Source organism: Grammomys surdaster, unplaced genomic scaffold, assembly GCF_004785775.1.
Source record: "Grammomys surdaster isolate TR1022 unplaced genomic scaffold, NIH_TR_1.0 263, whole genome shotgun sequence".
Lineage (NCBI taxonomy): Eukaryota > Metazoa > Chordata > Mammalia > Rodentia > Muridae > Grammomys > Grammomys surdaster.
In genome coordinates, this window is record NW_021604704.1 from 3,789,731 (window position 1) to 3,809,492 (window position 19,762).

General features: G+C 43.2%; 1 pseudogene; it reads left to right on the forward strand.

Moving 5' to 3' along the window:
* Positions 1-1,809: 1,809 nt before the first annotated feature.
* Positions 1,810-16,929, forward strand: LOC114628058 (annotated as a pseudogene).
* Positions 16,930-19,762: the final 2,833 nt, after the last annotated feature.

Genomic DNA, 19,762 nt, shown 5'->3' on the forward strand with positions numbered 1-19,762 from the left:
TTTCTAAGCCTTTGAATTTTGCTAATGACACACTCCTGGTGCATTTCTACATGGATTCTGTCCCTACTTTTCCTGTCAATGGTAACTGATGCCCAGAAGTTTAGATAGACTCAGTTTTCTTTCCTTCTTTCTTTCTTTCTTTCTTTCTTTCTTTCTTTCTTTCTTTCTTTCTTTTTGGTTTTAAGACTTATTTATTTAATGTGTGGGGTGTTTTTCCTGCATGTATTTATGTGTGCCACTTACATGTCTGGCGTCTGAGGAGATCAGATGATCGTCAGCTACCATGTGGGTGCCAGGAATCGAACCCAGTTCTTCGCAAGAGCAAAAAGTGCTCCTCACTTCTGAGCCATCTCTACACCTCCTTTCTTTTAAAAAAAAATTAAAAGTTTATTCCTTGGTAATTTCATCCAGCATATATAATGGATTTTGATCATATCTACCCCTCACTGCCCTCTCTGATCTCCTCAGACAGATTTTCTCTTTGGACCTCTAGATTCAGTTTGATAGTTTTAAAAAGATTTACTTTATTTTTACTTGTGCATATATGTATGTGCCTGTGTGGGGGTGTGTACAGGTGTGGGTGCAAGGGGTCTCAGAGACCAGAAGGTGTTGGATCCCCTGGAGCTGGAGTTACAGGTGGCTGTGAGCAGCCTGATATGGGTGCTGGAACCTGGACCCAGGTCCTCTGCAAGAGGGGTGTATGTTCCTAACTCTTGAGCCATCTCTCCATCCCTTTGATTTTTGTTTCAAGACTGTGATAGTGAGTTCTAACTTCAGGAAATCATCATGGCTGCTTGTGTTTCTCTTTGATAGTAGCATCTGTATCACCATTCAGATTTGAGTCTGTCATTTTCTTTGATCACAAGATAATTTTATTAAAAAGTACATCCCCAAATTGCTAGTGGCACAGTTCCTATAGGAAAATCGGGGTATATGCTTGAAACTTTATTTTTTATCCATTTTCTTATTTTATGTATGTTGGTATTTTGTCTGCATGCATGTCTGTGTGAAGGTGTCAGAAAGCCCTGGAACTAGAATTATAGACAACTGTGAGCTGTCATGTGGTTGCTGGAAATTGGTCCTCTGGAAGAGCAGTCAGTGCTCTTAACCACTGAGCCATCTCTCCAGCCTCACTTTATTTATTTTTTAAGTGATATCTTTCATAGTGTTCAATATTTAAATATCACCATGGATTTTAAAATAGAAGTATATTTCCTGAGTTTTACATGTGTTTATGTGTGTATTTGAGAAAAGGTCTCACTGTGTAGTCCTGACTGCCCTGAAACTTGCTATGTAATGAAGATTGTCTTCAAACACAGAGAGATCTGCCTGCCTCTGCCTCCCAAGTGCTGGGATTAAAAATATGTGACATCATGGCCTGGAGTCGAAACTCAAGGTTCTTTTTCAAAGATAGACTTTGTTGATCCGCTGACTCTTCTGTCATATCTCTCTGTTCCATCCTTGTACCCTTCTAACCCTAGTGTCCTTTAACTACCTTCATGTCACACAGAATCTATTACCCGCCCTCCCTGCCACAGCACCCCCTCCTCCCAATATGATCCCCTTTAGTATGCACAAGCTAGGATCTGCACATGAGAAGAAACCTGCAAATTCTGTCTTTCTTTTTCTGAGTCTGGGACACCTTATTGGTATGATCACTTCAAGATGCACCCATTTTCTTGAATCTTCATAATTTAATTTGGCTGTTCTATCGTGTATGTATAACTCTGTTTCACTATGCATCCATCAACTGATGGACATCTAGGCTGATTCTATTTCCTTGCTATTACGAATAGAGCTTCAGCAAACATGGATGTGCTAGTGTCTCTGCAGTACGATATGGAGTCCTTTGGGTATGTGCTCCTTCGAGTATGTGTTCGTGTGATGGCTTGGCCCAGGGAGTGGCACTATTAGAAGGTGTGGTCATGTTGGAGTAGGTGTGTCACTGTGGGTGTGGGCTTTAAGACCCTCATCCTAGCTGCCTGGAAGACAGTATTCTGCTAGCAGCCTTCAGATGAAGATGTAAAACTCTTAGCTCCTCCTGCACCATGCCTGCCCAGATGCTGCCACGCTCCCACCTTGATGATAATGGACTGAAACTCTGAACCCGTAAGCCAGACCCAATTAAATGTTGTCCTTATAAGAGTTGCCTTGGTCATGGTGTCTGCTCACAGCAGTAAAACCCTAAGACAGTTGGGTCTTATAATAGTTCTATGTTTAGTTTTTTGAGAAACCTGCATACTGGTTTCCATAAAGGGCGCATTCATTTCTATTCTCCATAGCAGGGAATACAGTTCCTCTTTCCCCACATTTGTTGTCATTTGATTTGTGGACAGCCATTCTCACTGGGGTGAAATGGAACCTCAAAGTCATTTTTATTTGCATCTCCTTGATAGCTAAAATACCTTTAAAAGTACTTATTGGTCATTTGGGCTTCTTCTTTTGAGAACTGTCTGTTCATTTCATTAGTACATTGATCAGCCGAGTGGGGGAGAGAGGGTGTTGTTCAATTTTTGCAGTTTTTTTTAATATTACATTTTTTTAAATCCAGTAAAATTCTCTATGTAGAGCAAACTAGCCTTGAACTTGTGCCAATCCTCCTGCCTCAGCCTCCCAGGGCTGGGATTAAGGGAATGCACGAATCACCATGCCCAGTTTTCGTTGCATTGTAGCATGCATGAGAGCTGTTCCATTCAAAAAGCTACTTTAAAACGAACTTTTATACGTCGTTAAGGGACCTCTCATCTGGAGCCTTTTGAATGGAGTTAAGAGTTCCATTCTCACCTCTGCTTTCCAATCAGCACAAGCAAACAAGAACCAGAGTGAGAAGAGAAACACCCTGCTGCTGTCTGCACTGTCAAAACTATGACTCATGCCTAGCTCTGAGCCTGTCTTGGGAGTCAGCAGGAAGACAGGATCTATGCTAGGGCTGAGGCAGTTAGTGAATGCAGTTTCAACATGGGTGACTTCACATCTGCTCTGAGTAAGCATATCCTGTCCTATATGCTTTACTAAAATTCATCTGTAGATCTTGAGTGCACGAAGATATTTGATTCTAAAGTGCTTTAACACTTTTTAAATTAGAAAATACGTACATGGAGATGCTTCCTTTTGAACTTTAGCTCAGACTCCAGCAGCTGAGCAGACAGCTGCAGGAAAGTTACATAACACACTTGCATGAGTGCGTTGCCCTCATCTCTTCCCATTCCTCTCCATTTGAGCCTGTTGAATTTTAGTTTTTATTTTCCCATCTTGCCTCTGGGTTTACAAGCTCAGTTGGACAAACAGAATCTAATTTACACATAGATGTGGAAGCACCATAAGTTCCTTGTCTAAAGTCTACAGGAAAAAAATGGTCATAAAGAAATCAAAGTTGACCTGTTGGTTGTGGCACATGTCTTAATCTCAGCACTCTGGAGGCAGAAGCAGTCAGGGCTCGGAATTCAAAGCCAGCCTGGCCTATAGAGTGAGTTCCAGAATAGCCAAAGAGACAGTGAAACTCTGTCTTGAAAAAAGAAACAAAACAGAAAGAGAGAGACAGAGACAGAGAGACAGAGACAGACACAGAGAAAGAAAAGTGGAAGAGCTGGGGAGATGGCTTAGTCAGGAAAGTGTTTGCCATACAACCATAAAGACCTGAGTTCAATTCCCAGAACCTACATAAGAAGTAGAAAACCAGGCCAGGCGGTGGTGGAGCACGCCTTTAATCCCAGCACTTGGGAGGCAAAGACAGGCAGATTTCTGAGTTCAAGGCCAGCCTGGTCTACAGAGTGAGTTCCAGGACAGGCCAGGGCTACACAGAGAAACCCTGTCTCGAAAAAACAAAAAACAAACAAACAAAAAAAAGAAACAAACAAAGAAAGAAAATAAACCAGGCTTGGTAGCACACTCTTGTGATCCCAGCACTGGAGAGGAAGAGATAAGCAGATCCCTGGGGCTCACTTGTCAGCCAGCCTAGCCTAATTGGCAAGCTCTGCGTCAGTGAGAGACAGTGTCTCAACAAACAAGGCAGATAGATGAGATGGCTCCTGAGGAATAACGCCCAAGGTTGACCTCTGGCTTGCGCGTGTGTGCGCACACAACACAAGCACACACACACACACACACACACACACACACTCATGTGCATGCGGGGGTGGGGTTGGAGAGAGAGAGAGAGAGAGAGAGAGAGAGAGAGAGAGAGAGAGAGAGAATACATATATCAAGGCCTGCATATGAAGTTTCAGAGATGTGGGAACACTACCCTTAAGAGCTGAGGTATACCTCTCAAATATTTTTGAAGTGCAGTGCAGGAGCTGCAGAGATCAGTAGTTAAGAGCACTGCTGCTCTTCCAGAGGATCCAGGTTTGTTTCCCAGCACCCACTGGATGGCTAACTCCAGAGGATCTGACACCTTCTTCTGCCCTTCTCTGATACTGTACACATGTGAAGCACAAGCATGCATGAAGGAAAACAAGCATACAGATAAAGTTAAAGAAAATCTCAAAAAAGAAAGTGCAGTACAGCTAGATATGGTGGCACTCATCAGTTATCATGGCACACAGGAGACTGAGACAGGAGGATCAGGGGTTCAAGGCCATCCTAGGCTAAATAATGAAATCCTGTCTCAAAAAATAAACAAAGCCCAAAAGAAACATACTCAGATGCCCACGTATTGTCATATACACATGTTCTGGGGACAAGGACAAGTAAAAAGGTATTTCAAAACCTATTAATGATTACTTTATTTACTTGGGAAGAATTTCAGAAATACCATTTATACACCCACCCCTGTGCCCAGCATTTGAAACACAGCTAAGAAAGATCCTCATGGAGCTGATGGTGTGAAGAACTGCTAAGGGACTGAAATCTTACCCTACATGCAAGCTAAGACATTTACTTGACCCTGTTTCACAGTAGCTGGCAGAAGTCAACTGACTTGGGTCAAAGGCAAGAAATTTTCTTGCTTACGGCAGAGCAAGCTGTATGGATAGGTGTGAGTATATTCACATGACATCTCCTTGTCCCCAAATCTGATGAGGGTGACAGAAACAGGCCCAGGTAGGTGCTTGTGTGCATGTTGGGCTGCATTTCAGGAGAAAGGTACAGACTTTAGGGAGCTTGAAACTAATAGGCAGCAAGCACCTTTGTCACTGGATGGAGATACCATAACCATCTTCCAAGGCTGGTGGCTTTATAACATCCTTAACAAGACTGCCCAGAACAAGTCAGTGCCAGTCTAGACCAACCAACAGGTAACCAGGCCTTCACCAAGTTGAGCAGGATTGATTTTCTGGCCTCTAGTTGACCCCAGACACGTGAGAAATAAAAGCTATTATTTATTGCTGAGGCTTTGTGATTGATCAATGGCACTATTATAGCAACAAACTACTGATAACCATCACAGAATTTTTTTTTTGGTTCCAAAATTGACTTTTTCCTTTATACTTAAAAAATCTCTAGCCAGGCGGTGGTGGCGCACGCCTTTAATCCCAGCACTTGGGAGGCAGAGGCAGGCGGATTTCTGAGTTCGAGGCCAGCCTGGTCTACAGAGTGAGTTCCAGAACAGCCAGGGCTACACAGAGAAACCCTGTCTCGAAAAACCAAAAAAAAAAAAAAAAAACCCACTCTCTGAAATGTGGATCTTATCAGATCATTGACTGTCTGAAAACCTGCAGCTTCAGACTGCAGCCCAGATGTGGAAATACAGTCCTTGGTGGTCTGGTCCTCATTTTCTTTCAAAAATTGTATATATGTATGGTTTACCACAGGATATTGTCTTCAAGTTGTATTTTCCAACTTCTCTGATCACCTCTTTTCCTTCACATTCTACTCCACCTGCCACGTTCTCTTTTGTGCCTAGGGTCTCTCATAGACCATACTCCCCAAAAATGCCTGCTTACTTAAAGAAAACTCAAATCCTTAGAATACATTGGTTTTTTTTTTGTTGTTGTTGTTGTTTTGCTTTGTTTTGTTTTTTTTTCTTTTTTTTGTTTTTTGTTTTTTGTTTTTTTTTTTTTTCGAGACAGGGTTTCTCTGTATAGTTCTGGCTGTCCTGGAACTCACTCTGTAGACCAGGCTGGCCTCGAACTCAGAAATCTGCCTGTCTCTGCCTCCGAGTGCTGGGATTAAAGGTGTGCGCCACCACTGCCCGGCTGAATACACTGTTTTTAAGACAGGGTCTCACATAGCCCCATTATGAGGCCTACCTACCTACTCATGTACCTACTCATTATGTAGATAAAGGTGCCCTTGAATTCCTGATAATCCTGCCTCCAGCTTTCAAAGTCTGGGATTACAGGTGTGTGCCACCATGCTTGGTTTTATGTGGTGTTGAGACTGGAACCTAGAGATCACTGTATGCTAAGCAAGTACTCTACCCAATGAGCGCCACCTCCAGCCCCGTGATAGTGCTTTTAAGGTTGAAAAAATTAAGTATTCAGTTCAGCCTACCTGAAAAGTAGAGAAATTGATAAAGGGAATCTTAGTGGGGTGAATTTCTTTGGAGTTTTATCACCCATCCTGGGGCTCTTCTCTTTCTCCTTTTTTTTTTCTTTTTTGTATTTTTGTGTACATTAGGTCCACTGCCTCTTGTTCATTTTTTCCAAGATAGGATTTCACTGTGTAGCCCTGGCTGGTGCTACCTTCTTCTTTTTCTCACTTCTATTTTCTACATGAGGAGCAGGGAGTTCTCTATCTAGCACAGGATGGCTTCAACTGCATGGTCCTCCTACAGCCTCCCCAAGTGCTGAGGTTACTGGTGACTGCCCATACACTTGTGTGCTGTTCTTTTTTTTTAAGTATGTGTGTGTGTGTGCATGTGTGTGGTTAAGAGTAGGTACTGTCCTTTGCGGAAGAAGAGAATGCAGTTGCCAGCATATCAGACAGCTCACCTCCCTGTAACTCCAGCTGTGTTTGTGTGTGTGAGTGTGTGTGTGTGTATGTGTGTATGAGTGTGTGTTCCAATGCCTCTGTCTTCTTAAAGCACTTGCACTCATGTTGGTGAGACTGCATGCACACACACACACACACACACACACACACACACATACACACACACTGTGCCATCTCTCTAGGCTCTCTCATGGTATTATTTATTACCACTGAACATGAAGGTACTGTCTGTATGGAGGGGAAAAAAATCACTAAACAAATAACAAACAACTTTAGAAAAATAATTGTGCCGGGCAGTGGCGGCGCACACCTTTAATCCCAGCGCTTGGGAGGCAGAGGCAGGCGGATTTCTGAGTTCAAGGCCAGCCTGGTCTACCTAGTGAGTTCCAGGACAGCCAGGGCTACACAGAGAAACCCTGTCTCGAGAAATAAAAAAAAAGAAAAAAGAAAGCTGAAGCAGGTGAATTTCTTGGAGTTTGAGGCCACCCTGGTCTACATAGTAAGTTCCGGGCCAGCCAAAGTTACTGTAGTGGTTTGCATAAGAATGGCCCTCATAGGCTCATAGATTTGAATACTTGGTCGCCAGGGAGTGGTACTATTTGAAAAGATTAGGAGGTATGGCCTTGTTGGACTTCAAGGCCAGCCTGGTCTACAGAGTGAGTTGCAGGACAGCCAGGGCTGTGAGAAACTCTGTCTCTGAGGCAGGTGGAGGGGCATGCCCATTCTAAGTCCAGAATTTCTCTTCTTCCTGATGCCTATGGATGATGATATAAAACCCTCGGCTCCTTTTCCAGCACCATGTCTGCCTGGATGCTGCCATACTTCCCACTATGATGACAATGGATTGAACCTCTGAACTGTAAGCCAGCCTCAATTAGATGCTTTCTTTTATAAGAGTTACCATGGCCATGGATATCTCTTCACAGTAATAGAACAGTGACTTAAGACAGTTATATAGTGAAACCCTGTCTCAAAACAGGCTAACAGACAACAACAACAAACCCTTTGGTCTTAAAATCCCACTTCTAGGAATTCTTAAAGAACTAATTACTTATGTCTATTTAGATATGTGTCTAGTGCAAGACGGTAGCACAGGAAGCTGGGAGGAGAATCAATCTGATCTCCAAGACTAAGAAATCACACTAAACTAACTGTAGTACATTGGACCAATGTGTTCCTTTGTGACTGTTAGAATAATAAGGTGGAGTTATAGTTACTGACATGGAAAGATATCAGCATGCACAACAGTGAGTTGAGCAGGACACATATGTGTTGTTTGCCAGCATGGTGATTCCAATTCACAGCCGTGTGTATTTCTTCCCACAAAGTAATGGCATAAGTATGTGAGGTCTAGATATGTTATATACATGCTTCCTAAAGTCACATTAAGTTCCATAAAAATGTGCAAGTGTTACTTGTCAATTAAAAAGTAACTGGGAGGGCGGGGGGCTATGAGATGACTCAGCAACTAAGGGCTCTTGCCTGTAGGTCTCATCACATGAGTTCAGTACCTGGAATCCACATGGTGGAAGGAAGGAACCAACTCCCATGGGTTGCCCTCTGGCCTCTGTACATGTTCCCTGGTCTACATGCCACCCCTCAAATAAATAACTAAATGTTAAGATTTTAAAAATAAAATTAGGGAGATAAAGAGATGGCTCAGTAGTTAAGAATGTATACTGTTCTTGCAGAAGACCCAAGTTCAGTTCCCAGCACCCACATCAGGGGGTTTCATGCTCCAGGAAACTCCAGTTCCAGGGGTGGTCTAATGCCTCTGGCCTTTGTCATGTGCTCATCCCCACATACATATGCATAATTAAAAATAAATTTAAAAACATAAAAAGTATACAGCAACATGAGTGGTTATTTCTACATCTCTGGATGATGGGATTATGGTAGAATTTAAAATTAATTTTGAGTTATTTTTAGTATGTCTGAGAAGAAATAAATATGAATTACTTGTATATTTTACTGGGAAAAAATAGAAGAATCACTGGTGTCTTCTCTCCATTTTTAAAGGATATTTTCTCTTCATTTGTTTGAGATAGAATCTCACTATGTAGCCCAGGCTAGCTTCAGCCTCAGGATCCTCCTACCTCAGTCTCCTGAGTACCAGAATTCTAGGAACATGTTGCTATGCCCAGCTATTTTCTTACATTTCATTTCTTTTTTGGCCTGGAACTCATTTTGTACACTCGGCTGGCCTCACATCGATCCACTTGCCTATGTTACGTTACTGCTATGTATTTGCAGCTAACCAAACCTCAGTGCATAAGAGCAAAGTATTGCTGCTGGTCAGCCTTCTTGTACAGGGCCCCAGACACCAGACTCCTCTCTGATTACTCTCAAGTTGAGAATCTTTATTTGCTCAGGGTTCTTGGGGAGCTCTGGAACCCTAGGAGGTTTTCAAGGGCCCCACCCCACCTCACCTCATGGCACTTGTCCAGAAACTCCCAGTTTGGTTCACAGATCCTAGGAGAAGATTTGAGAAATCAGAGAGCTCATTAAAAGGGAGATTTCACTATATTATGCTATGGGCTCTAAGGGTTCAAATGTAAGTTCCCAGGAGAGAGTTCCAGTCTTTCTTTTCTAGAATCCATGCCTTTATGTCTTTATGTCTTTATAGAATCCCCAAGTGATTCAGACTCTGAACGGCAATGCTAATTTTATAACGCATGATGGTTTCCATGGGCCAGGGCTTCAATCAGGTGTCCTTGGAGACATCTTATTTCAACTTCACAATGCCTGGGCTTCCCTGAACAAAGTAGCAAGCAGGAGCTGGAACCATCAGAAGGGCTCAGTCACCCACACAGCTGCTGGTTGATGCCGGCTGTCAGCCAGCCCTCCTACATGTCCCTGTGACCTTCTCATGTGGCCCAGGCAAAGCAGAGGGGCTGAGTCCAAGAGCAAGTATTCTGGGAGAGATCCCAGAAGAATCTGTCTCCTGACCTAGCCTTGGAAGAAGTCAGCATCATTTTACTGTACTCACCGACAGGAGTTCTCAGAAGCCTTTGCCTAAATTCCAGAGAAGGAAACAGACCTAACTCTATGGTAAAAGGAGGTCCATGCCACATAGAAAGAACATGGGCCAAGCAGTGGTGGCGCACGCCTTTAATCCCAGCACTTGGGAGGCAGAGGCAGGTGGATTTCTGAGTTCGAGGCCAGCCTGGTCTACAGAGTGAGTTCCAGGACGGCCAGGGCTACACAGAGAAACCCTGTCTCGGAAAACAAAAACAAACAAACAAACAAAAAAAACAGAACATGGACATTGATGCAGCCATGCTGTGAAAACACAGTGCACTGTCCAAATTTATATAAGAACTCACTAAACATCCTTGCTTCTTCCCTCCTGCGCTCTCTCTCTCTCTGACATGTAAGATTATGAATATAATGAGCGACCATGGTTAGTTTTTTCCCTTAATATCTTGAATCTGTGCATTTTTTCAATTTTTTTTATTTATTGATATTGTATGTGTACACATGGTGTGTATATGTGTGTGTGAGTGTGTGTGTGTGTGTGAGAGAGAGAGAGAGAGAGAGAGAAGGTCAGGGGTCAGTTTTCCTCCTTTCACCTTGAGTTGTGGGTATCAACCGCAGGTAGTGAGACTTCCCAGCAAGCACCTTTACTCCCTCACTGAGCCATCTAACCAGCTCTTGATTCTTTCTTTTTTTTTGGGGGGGGGGGCGGTGGGGTAATGGATATAGCTCAGTGCTAGAGTATTTGCCAAACATGTGTGAGGCCTGGAATTTTATCCCTATCGCAAAAATGAATTATCTCCAAGGATTTTCTTTTCTCTCTGCCTTCCCTCCTGATTTGTCTCCTCCCTTCCTCCCTTCCTCCCTAACCTTCATCTGTCCTTCCTTTCAGTTATTATAGGAACAGCACAGCCATCAGTGAGCTATTGTTTCACGACGAGAAGGCTTGCCAGCAGCGTGGCTGTGACAGTCTGCCTGGTGTCTCCCTAAATCATTTTAGTTTTGATGTTTACATTTCATATTCCCATGTAACCATATCTTTTATGCTCTGGAGTCAAGAAGACTGTCTTTTCAAACAACCCATCGTTATAGCTTACCTAATTATTTCCAAGAAAGAGTTTATGACATTAAAAGCATCAGAATTGAGTGATGGCCCTTTCTCTAGGTGCTGTTCCAAGCAGACCCTTACAAAGCATTAACCTGCTCAGTCTCCACAACCTTGTTCCCAACATATAAATGAGGAAACAAAGGTACGGAGATTTTCCCAAACTCATGGAGCTACCACACGACAGAGCCGAGTGTCAAACTCCAGTCATGTGCCTTCCAAATGTATAGTCTTTGTTTATGTATTGGTGTTGTTTTGTTTGATGCTTATAGAGTTTTACTATGTGGCCCAGGTTAGCCTTGAATTCTTTTTTGTTTGTTTGTTTGTTTGTTTGTTTGTTTGTTTTTCGAGACAGGGTTTCTCTGCATAGCCCTGGGTGTCCTGGAACTCACTCTGTAGACCAGGCTGACTTCGAACTCAGAAATCCGCCTGCCTCTGCCTCCCAAGTGCTGGGATTAAAGGCGTGTGCCACCACTGCCTGGCTAGCCTTGAATTCTTGATTCTCCTGCTTTGGCCCCCATGATTACCTACAAGTGCCACATTCCCAGCAGCTCCATTAGTTGGGATCATACCCATCCCACCTGTATATGATCAGTCATTGTGGTCTGTGACCTGTCTACTGCTCCATTGGCCTTTTATTACCTTGAACAAAAGGGACTATGCAGCCCCCCAGAGGTTCCCAGATGTCCAAAACAATGGCATGCCTAGGAAAGGCCTGGGAGGGCAGACAGTGTACCAACTCCTATCTTGTCCTTGCCCTCGTTCTTGTTCTTTTTATCTTATCTGTGTCTTGTCCTAGCCAGCTGACCAGGAGCAGCTCCCATCCCGGAGCTGCCTTTCAGGCTGATCTGTCCTCCCCTACGTGCATGACTCGATCCAAAAGTGGCTGGGAGGACTGATGAGAGTTGGCTAGACCCGGGGGTGGTGACGTGTCCAAGAGACTCAAAGCACTTTGTTACTGCCTTATGGTATTTTTTTTTTCTCATGGAACACCAGTAATGCACTTTGGAACACCTCACTTAGGACAATTTGGAGAGACTGGGCAATTTTAAGTGACTTTCCTATCTTCCACAGTCAAGAGACTTTTGAGATCCAAACAAAAGACACTGCAAAGAAATATCCTACAAACAGACTCCCCAAGGTGATCGGGCTCCCCGGGTTGAGATGCCAGCAGCTTAGTCATTTGGCACATCTTTTCTAAATGATTTATTTATTCTTATTTTATGTGCATTGGTGTTTTACCTGCACTGACGTGTGTGTAAGGGAGTCAGATCCCCTGGAACTGGAGTTAACACGTGGGTGCTGGAAACTGAATCCAAGTCCTCTGGAAAAGCAACCAGTGCTTTAACGACTGAACCATCTCTCCAGCCCCCAGCTGGGGTATCTTAGTAATTGTGGTTGCACTTGAACAAAATCCTTCTGAGGAGGCTGGGTGAGGCCTCCTCAGTCTTGCTCCAAATCTGCAGTGACACAGCCAAAATTCTGCAACTAGAGTGCAGAAATATTTCAAAGAAAGTATTGAAGAGGTCCACCTGATCCTTCTGACAGTGTTTCCCAAAAGAAAGTTTTCCAAGACGACAACCTGGGTGGGAGTTCCAATGGCCAAAAAGCACCATGTATTCAAAGTGATAAATGAAGCATTTGTTATTTCAATAGCAAATGATATAGCACAGGTCCCTGAGGCAGACTTTTTGAAAGCCAGAGAGAAAGGAAAGAGAAAAGGCTTCAAAAAGTATGCAGTTTGGGGTGGGACATTTGCCAGGAAAAGCTGGGTAATGAAGGATTAAAATGAAAACAAAATTGGAAAGGAAGCAAGGGTAAAGAAAGGGCCACGTGGATAAAGAGCCAGAGAAATGAACGTGCAAGAAAAGAAACCCAGATCCCATTGTTGAGAGGTGCTGTGGGGAAAGCGAGCCAAGTTCAAACTCAGGAAGAAAGGAAACCCGGCAGAGGTATCGAATACAAGAGCCTAGAGGAAAAGAAAGACTAGAAAAAGGAAGTAGAAGAGAAAGAGAAAAAGGAAATGATTTTTAATAGGAAAGGGACCAAAATAGACATGGACTGTGTCATTTGAAGGGGAACAGGGAGATCAAAGAGAGGGGAGTTTTTCTGTTCAAAGTAGAGGCTATTCAAAGTGCTCTCTCAGTGAGTTTCAGAGAATGAGAGCGTGGGATGGAGTAGGGAAAGCTGGCTAGGTGGTTTGGCTGTGGCCCGAATCACAGCTCAGGATGTAGTAGGACTGACTGGTTTGGTGGCTTGGTCTGATCAATGTTTTTTGGGTTTTTCTCTCCTTCAATATTCCATTCACCCCTCCCTCCCTCCCTCCCTCCCTCCCTCCCTCCCTCCCTCCTTCCCTCCCTCCCTTCCTTCCTCCCTACCCCAAAGGTAGGAGTGAACAAGGGAATGTTCGGGGCTGTGCACTGGGGGCCAGAGAGATGGTTCAGTGACCAAAGGCACTTACTGCCAAGCCTTAGCCCTCGACTCAGTTGGTGGCAGGAGAGAACCAACTCTCACAAGTGCTCTTCTGACTTCCACTGGAGCACCATATCATTCAGGTACACCCACACACACAAAGCTTGCAAACACACACCAAACAAACAATAAACACATAAACGTAAGCAATAATTGAAAAGAACTAATTGAGAAGGAAGGATGGAGGCCTGGCTCATGACAACTTCCAAGCTGCAAGCATCATAGCAGGGGCCATCCCTTGCCTTGAAGATCTTGTCCCTCCACTTCAAGTACCAGGGGATGCCCATTTAGCTGTGATGCAGACTTTCTTTTTTTTTCTTTTCTTTTCTTTTCTTTTCTTTTTTTTTTTGGAGACAGGATTTCTCTGTGTAGCCCTGGCTGTCCTGGAACTCACTCTGTAGACCAGGCTGGCCTCGAACTCAAGTGCTGGGCTTAAAGGCATGTGCCACCACCGTCCGGCTTTGATGCAGACTTTTTATGCTTTAGGACATACATTACATTTGGGTGGAATGTTTCAGAAACCATTTCTCCACATGCTGGGATTCAGAACTGAGATTCTTGCAGCTTATGAGATCTTAACCTTGAACTTTTTGTCTCCCTAGCTGGAGTCACAGTTCTGCACATTCTTAGCCACAGTTCTACTTTTGACTCTCTCTTGATACTTGCTTCTGATATTTAAGACCCTGTCTTGAGAACCCATCTACTTCTGAACATTCTCTGTGGCTCTGGATCTTGCCTTAGTATTGCCAAGAGCATTCTAGAGACATCAACTACTAGAGACAAGTAACTGTTACCCATTGCCTATTGTCCCCTTGGTGTCTAAGCACTGCCTATGCCCAGACTCTTATCAGATGCACAAGTGCCCTTAGGAACACTCTGTTCACTTCTGGCTGGCTGTTGGTCTATCTGACTATCTGTCTATCTGTCTGTCTGCCTGTCTCCATCTGTCGATATCTCTCTCTCTCTCTCTCTCTCTCTCTCTCTCTCTCTCTCTCTCTCTCTGCGTGTGTGTGTGTGTGTGTGTGTGTGTGTGTGTGTGTACACCAATACACATTGGTATGTGTGGAGGCCAGAGATTGTTGTCAGGAATCTGCCTTAATTGCTCTCCACCTCGGTTTTTGACAGGGCCTCTCACTGAACCTGTGGTTCTCGGTTTTCACTAGACTAGCTGGCCAGTGAGTCTCCCAAGATCGCTATCGCCGCCGCGCCCCCCCCCCCGCAACGTGGGTAGATACATGAGATCCAAACTCAACATTCTGTGCTTCCTTGGCAGGCAGTTCACCTACTGAGCCAACTCTCCATCTCCACAGCTCTGATCTTTCTAATCACATGCTGTGGGCTGTCAGCTCTACTGGACCGCTCTTAACCCAGAAGCTGGGTCTGTGGCCCCACGCCCCCACAGCTGTGCCCACCTCACAGCGTCTGCTTCATGACAGAGGTGTCGGCTGCAGCTCGAGTGGCTGTGCCTTCCAGCCTGCCCATCTTACTACTGCCAACTTGATCATTCTCAGATGGCTTTTTGGACTTAAAAAAAAATCAATAGCTTGCTTCAGTATTTTCAAAATATTTTACTAGTAAGGTTGTATGTTTAAATACACTGGAGCCAAGAAGAGACTTAGGAAAAACACACTTAAAATTCAGAGACGTGGCAGATACAGACATTGGCCCATTCATAGTCCCTTGGCACTCACTTTCCAGCACAAGACCAATACTTCTACTGCAAGAACCTGTGGCCAGCAGTGTGCACACTTTCCCTCAGCTATGGCCAGCCCCAGAAAGAAGGGACATGCCAAGGAATAAAACTGGGATTCAGCTTAAGATAAATACACTAGCTTCCTGCCTTCAGGTGTGTGTGTGTGTGTGTGTGTGTGTGTGTGTGTGTGTGTGTGTGTGTGTGAGAGAGAGAGAGAGAGAGAGAGAGAGTCTGTGTGTTGGATGGGTACACAACGCCACAGTAGAGACTCAACTGCCCATAACTACACCATGTTCAGTAACTCACCCCACTTCTCATCCTTATCTTGCTTGTATCATCTACCAACCCTCCTACCAGGATTTCCTGAGAGTCCTTTTCTCCTTGTACATCAAATTAACGCTCATGTGTCAGTGGGTCAGACTCAGACAACACGCCTCATGGTCAAGGTGAAGGGTTTCATAATGTTTTTGAGAAATACTTGGAGCACTAGCACGATAATACTTTTCGTTTGTATGTTTGTTTGTTTGAGACAGGGTTTCTCTGTGTAGCCCTGGCTGTCCTGGAACTTTATAATGTAAACCAGGCTGGCCTCAAATTCACAGAGATCTGCCTGCCTCTGCTTCCCAGGCACCACCACTGCCTGGCTTCAATAATACATTTTTCAATGCTATGATATGAGAAAAGCAAGCAGCAAAGTTTCGCAGGAACTGTACTCTCTATATGGGTCACATGAGTTCTAACGGCTTTTGAGATATTAAAAGAGTTTATGAGATTTTTGTGGTCAAATCAACTTAGATCAAAGGAAATTAAGCAAGTTTCTTCACCTTAGTACTCCTGTAGGAAACATAGGACTTTGCAAATTTTCAGATGTCTTCCCATGTTCGATTAATCTCATGATCCTTCTGCCTCAGCCTCCCAAGCACTGTGACTATAGGTTTGTGCCATCATGCCTGGCTGGGACATAAAATTTTATATGCAAAAACTAATGGAATAATGAAGCAATCAGACCATAATCAGACAGATGCACATGACTTATAACTATATATACAACATTGATAGATTCTCTATACCAGTGGTTCTCAACCTTCCTAATGCTACAACCCTTTAATATATTTCCTCATGTTGTGGTGACCCCTCATCTCTGCCTTAGAGAACAAAAGTATTTCATTTCTACTTTATAACTGTGATTTTGCTACTGTTGTGAATCATAATGTAAATGTTTGATATGCAGAATATCTGATATGCCATCCCTGAAGGGGTCTCGACCTACATGTTGAAAAGCACTGATACCAGCTTTGCAGACATCACTGTTCTCTGTTGCCGTAGCCACGGTCAAGCCCATTGTGTACTTCAACGTTGGGATAATGGCGAGCCCTTGGGCCATGTCTCCTTCAAGCTATTTGCAGACAAAGTTCCAAAGACAGCAGAAAACTTTTGTGCTCTGAACAAAAGAAAGGGTTTGGATATAAGGATTTCTCCTTTCACAGAATTATCCCAGAATTCATATGCCAGGGTGGTGACTTCACAGGCCATGATGGAACTGGTGGCAGGTCCATCTACAGGGAGAAATTTGAGGATGAGACCTTCATCCTGAAATAAATACAAGTTCTGACATCTCCTTGTCCATGGCAGATGCTGGACCAAACACTAACAGTTCACAGGTTTTTATCTGTACTTCCAAGACTGGATTTCAAGCATGTGGTCTTTGGTGAAAGAGGGCATGAACACTTTGGAATCCATGGAGCATTTTGGGTCCAGGAATTTCAAGACCAGCAAGAAGATCACCATTGCCTACTGTGGACAACTTTAATTTCTTTTGACTTGTGGGCATCTAACCCACTAGACCATTCCTTCTGCAGCTCAGGAGAGCGCACCAACCCATCTGCTCGCAATACCCTGTAATCTCTGCTCCCACTGAAGTTCTTGGGGTTTCATATTTTCTTCATTCCCCTCCAAATCTAGCTGGATTGTAGAGTTGAGTTTATGATAAAAACTAAATAAGAAAAAAAGAAAACTACTGATTTCGAAGAACTAGTTAAGTAAACTATGTAAGGAGATAAAGTCAATAACCACCCACCACTCAAGATGAAATTACAGATAATACACTAGTAACCCACTAGAAGGTAGGAAAAATGAAACAGAAATGGAAAGCAGAGAATAAAAAGTAAATTTCAAAGTTAAGCATTTGCATATCAATAATTATGTTAAAGTTAATGGCCGGATGTACTAATCACAAGGCACAGATTAACAGAGGGCATTTAAAAATGGCCCAACTATATATTATCTACAAGAAACACGCTGCAGATATGATACTTTGAAAGTGAAAAAACAGACCACTTATGTAATTCAAATATCAATAAAAAGAAAGTAATAATATCAGATAGAGTGCAGAGAAAAGAAAATGACAGTGACATAGTATTATTACATTACATAACAATCAAAGGGTTATTACACCAAGAAGGCATCAATTTCTATGTGTATCTGCTGCAAACTACGGAGCTAAACATGTGAATCTCAAATTATAGGCTAAAGAGACTGCCTGGTGGTTAAGAGTACTTCCTGCTCTTGGAGAGGACCTGAGTTCAGTTCCCAGCACCCATATGAAGTGACCTGTAACTCCAGCTCTAGGGAATCTGACCTCTGCCCTCCAAGTGCAGCCATACTCATGTGCACATAAACACACACACAATTAAAAATAAAACCTGTAGGAAAAATTATAAAACTAGGAGAATGGACAAATCCACAACATAGCCAGGATGCTTTTCTTTTAACAATTAAATAGCTAGCCAGAAGATGATACATATCCATCCACCAACTAGCTGGAATCAATGTGGAACAATCCAACTGACAGTATAATTTTTGTTTCCCAACTGCCTATGGAATGTCTATCAAGAGCCATAAGACAAACCTTAGCAAATTCCAGAGAAAGCATATCATGTAATCAATAGCAGAAAGCTAATGGGAATATTTCCAAAGCTTTAGAAAATAAACTTACTACTTAAAAAAAAAACAAAATAAATAAGGGACAACAAAAAGGAAATCTCAGGTGAATCTAAAAAGTGTGCTTGGGCCGGGCAGTGGTGGCGCACGCCTTTAATCCCAGCACTTGGGAGGCAGAGACAGGCGGATTTCTGAGTTCGAGGCCAGCCTGGTCTACAGAGTGAGTTCCAGGACAGCCCGGGCTATACAGAGAAACCCTGCCTCGAAAAACCAAAAAAAAAAAAAAAAAAAGAAAGAAAGAAAGAAAGAAAGAAAGAAAGAAAGAAAAAGAAAAGAAATATACAGCTATACAGCACATAGCAACACTGAGAAGAAAGTTTGAGCAACAGATGCTAACAGCAGAGAGAGGAAAACTTTTTCATCTGTGATTTAATCCCACCTCAAGAACCAGGAACAAAATCCAGTGTGAGGAAGGGGGAGATTCAAAAAGGAGAGGAGAGCACTCAGTGAGGTTGAACCCAGGAAAAAAGAGAAAGAAAGCAAACAACAAGCTTATTCTTTGCAAAGGTCAATAAAATTTGGGGCGGTTATACAAATCCATACATGTGACAGTGAGACAGAACTATATACACACAGCTTTTGCCAGTGTCAACTTCCTGGTTTCTCAAACTACACGGTAACTATAGAGAATGTAACCCTCGGAAAAGTAAGGAGAAGAGTTCATGAGACCTGCCTGAATCACCTCTGCACTGTCCTGTGGCTCCACTATCTCAGGGCAAAAAGGGAGCTCGGTGTGTTGAGGCATCTCTGGAATCCCAGCAATTAGGAGGCTGAGGCAGGAGGTCCTTGAATTCAACGCCAGCCTAAACTACATAGTTACTTCTTATCTCAAAAAGAATGAATACATTTTTAAAAAAACATTTAATTCAAGGAATTTGTATGATGTTATATTTTATAGTGTTTTCTAAAATTTCCTGACAGAAAAACTACAGGGTATTGAGAGAGTTTATAACAAACGTTCTTAATAATACAAAGTTCTGTAACTTTTTAAGAGCCCAGCTGTCTTTCTCTAAAGTTGTCTGGTCTCTCAGGTCTGTGTTAATTAATGATGCCCAGGGGGGAACAACTAGCTACAGACAGAACCTCTTGTTCCAGACATAATACTTTCTCAATGTTGATAGAATCTACTTTGGCTTTCTCTCTCTCTCTCTCTTCTTTTTTTTTTTTTTTTTGGTTTTTCGAGACAGGGTTTCTCTGTGGAGCCCTGGCTGTCCTGGAACTCACTCTGTAGACCAGGCTGGCCTCGAACTCAGAAATCTGCCTGTCTCTGCCTCCCAAGTGCTGGGATTAAAGGCATGCACCACCACTGCCCAGCCTACTTTGGCTTTCTAAGTAGCTATCTCAGGTGTTCTTGCATTCTTTTCAGTATATATGTGTGTGTGTGTGTGTGTGTGTGTGTGTGTGTGTTGAGAAACGTTCTTGCTTTGTAACTCCTTTGTAACTCAAGATAGTCTGGAATTCACTGTGTAGCTCAGGCTGACATGTAACTGTTGACCCTCCTGTCTCAGGCTCCCTAAAGCTGGTATTAGCAGTGTGTACAATAATGCCCTGTCCTAGTCTTATAGTGAAATAAGCTCTTCAGAGAGAGAGAGAGAGAGAGAGAGAGAGAGAGAGAGAGAGAGAGAGAGAGAGAGAGAGAGAGA